Genomic DNA, 2,942 nt, shown 5'->3' with positions numbered 1-2,942 from the left:
AATGAGCTGTATGTGAATAAACCTTCTTCAGCAGTGAGGACCTGACAGTGAGATTAGTTGCAAGTAGTTGGAGCACCAAAGTGATCCTTTTTGTGAAACTCCCTTCTCTTCCCATTTGTTAACATTTTTTAAAATGCCATCGAGGTGAGTGATTTAGGAAGCCCAGCATGTGAGCCTTCACTGAGACAGTAGATAATATATTGATCCCTTTTGAATTTGATCTTCTCCACTGACCCCAACCCCTCCCTTCCTGAAACTTCTGTGACATAATTGGATATTGTCTTACAGACTTTGGCAGGTCTCTGATATCTCAATGCACGGTCATATTGAATATCAGCAAGCTCTTTAGCTGTGGAAATGCATTTTGAAATTAACCTTGGTTATACCTGAGATTCTGTGTTTAATTGCAGCTAATGTTTCTGGGCATCATTCAAAAACACCCACCACCACTGACATAGAGACCATTTGATGGATCTGCCCCGCTTATGTCAGAAGACTGGAGAGTCACAAATGTAATACTCCTGTTCAAAAAAAAAAGGAGGGATGGTGGCACCTGTCCATCTCAGGAGATAGATGTATATGTCTGTATTGAATGTCATTTGTTGTGGCTGCAGAGGTTGATTTGAGAGTGGCAGTCCCCTGCCACAGCTGGCACAGTTGAACAGCATTGGCCTGAGGTCGACTGACCCTTTTTCCTTCTGACAAGCTCTCTTCTACCATCTGGTCATTTCTTTTATCATCCGATCTTTTTTTTCCCACATCCCACCTCACTGCTTGTCTTCAGACACACCAGTCAGCAGTGAGAATTTCACATGCATCAACTCCATCCAACCCTGGCCAACTTGATGTCTAGCTTGCAGATGATCCTGTACTGCAGACATGGGCAACCTGTTGGTCTTGTACTGATAGCAAGCTCAGTGTACAGCATGTCTTTGGGAACATAGCCGTCATCCATTTGGCTAACCCAATGGATTCAATGCTGAATCAAGAGGCAAACATACTATAGATCCCTCTAAGCTAGTGTACTCCCATATGCGGCACTCTGTCTTGCCAAGAGATGCTTGACATTCTGAGGCAGCGGTAGATATTCAGCTGCTTTTTTTTGGTTTGCATGAGTTGTATATGCCTCGCTACTGTAAAGGAGAGTGCTGAGAACACAAGCCCAGGACACCCGAGGTTTGTATTTTCAGTTAGATTACTATTGGTCTACACTCGACATCTCAACTTTGACATGACAGCTGCAGCCTTGACAATCCTGGTGCTATTTTCATCATCAAGAGACCAGACGAGTTGCTGTTGATCCCAAGGTATGTGAAACTGTCAGTGATTTCCAGAATGAGGTTGTCAATATTGATAGAAGGTGGAGTCTGTGTCCTGGCCCATAAATTTAGTTTTCCTGATGCTGATTGTCAGTCCAAATGCCTTGCAAGCCTGGGAGAACAGATCTACAAGCTGTTGAAAGTGAACCTCAGTTGGGATGCATGGCATCATCAACTAACAGACCAGGACATTATGCATTTTGGTCTTGGTGCGCAACCGTACCAAGTTGAACAGCTTGCAGTCGACTATGGCATGCAGGTAGACATTCTCATTTGAGCCACCAAACTATAGGCCAGTTAGCCTGACATCTGTAGAAGGATCATTTAGATTCGAAACATTAACTGTTTCTCTCCACAGATGCTGCCAGACCTGCTGAGTTTATCCAGCATTTTCTATTTTTCAGATTTCCAGCAACCGCAGTATTTTGCTTGTATTTGGTGTTTTCTTTGTTGAGTTCTTCTTACCTCCTGAATGAAGAAATTTCTCATCACAGATCTAAATGGCCTACTCCATCATTCGAGACTGTGACCCAATTCTTCTAAATCCTGCATTCAGACTGTCCAACCCTATCAGCATTTTATATATTTCAATGGGATCCACACTCATTCTTGTAAACCCAACCCAATCTCTTCTCATACAACAATCCTGCCATCCCAGGAATCAGTCTGATAAGTTACCGCCTGCATCAGGGTTTACAAACAGGTTACTTCTCTACTGAGACATCCACAAGGCAGTGGGACTACCCATAACTGGGGGTTTGATTTGAGGGTGCAATTGCATGCCAATGGGCCTGTGCACCATGCGTCTGAGTCCCTGCAGTTTGGCCTGAGTCTGCAAGGTACCCAGTTTACACATAGGGTGGCACCACATGGGGTTTACTGATGAAGAGGTTATGTACTAATAGGAGAAGCTTACACATTCAGCCCCCTTCACAATAGTTGTACTGTGAGCACTGGTGAGAGTGGAAAACAAGAAGTGACAAACAGACTAGCCACTACACATCGCCCACTACACTAATGCACTTGATATTTTCTATCAACTGGAGACACAGATCAAGGAGAGAGGTAAACTCTTTTTGATGTATAATAATGACCTGACCTATATGGACATAATTTCAGAGTTTGCAAATAATGCCAACTTGTAGCAGGCTTTAGGAGGACATAGACAAACTGGTGAAATTTAACTGGTTGAATTATGTGAAGAATGAGGAGGGGCAATATAAATAAATGGTACAATTTTTAAAATGATGTGGAGCAAAGAGAGATCTGGGGATTCACATCCACAAATCTTTGATGGGGGCAGGACAAACTAAATAGGGTTTTTTGGGGGAAAAAAGTGATCCTCTAAGTAGAGACAAAATAAAGTAAGCTATGTTAAACCTCTTTAAATCAAGTTTGACTTCAGTTCAATTATTATGTCCAATTCTAGCTATGACCTACCTCTCTGACCAAGCTTTTAGTCATCTGACCTAATATCTCCTTGTGTGGCAAGTGTCATGTTTTGTTTCATATTGCTGCTCTGAAGTGTCTTAGAGCGCTTTATTAGATCAAAGACACCATATAAATATAAGTTGTGCTTATTTAGTTATTTCTGAAAAGTTAATGCCATCACAATATTTATTT

Source organism: Mustelus asterias, chromosome 2 (assembly GCF_964213995.1).
Source record: "Mustelus asterias chromosome 2, sMusAst1.hap1.1, whole genome shotgun sequence".
NCBI lineage: Eukaryota > Metazoa > Chordata > Chondrichthyes > Carcharhiniformes > Triakidae > Mustelus > Mustelus asterias.
The sequence above is the reverse complement of the archived record's forward strand: the minus strand, read 5'-3'. Positions refer to the sequence as shown.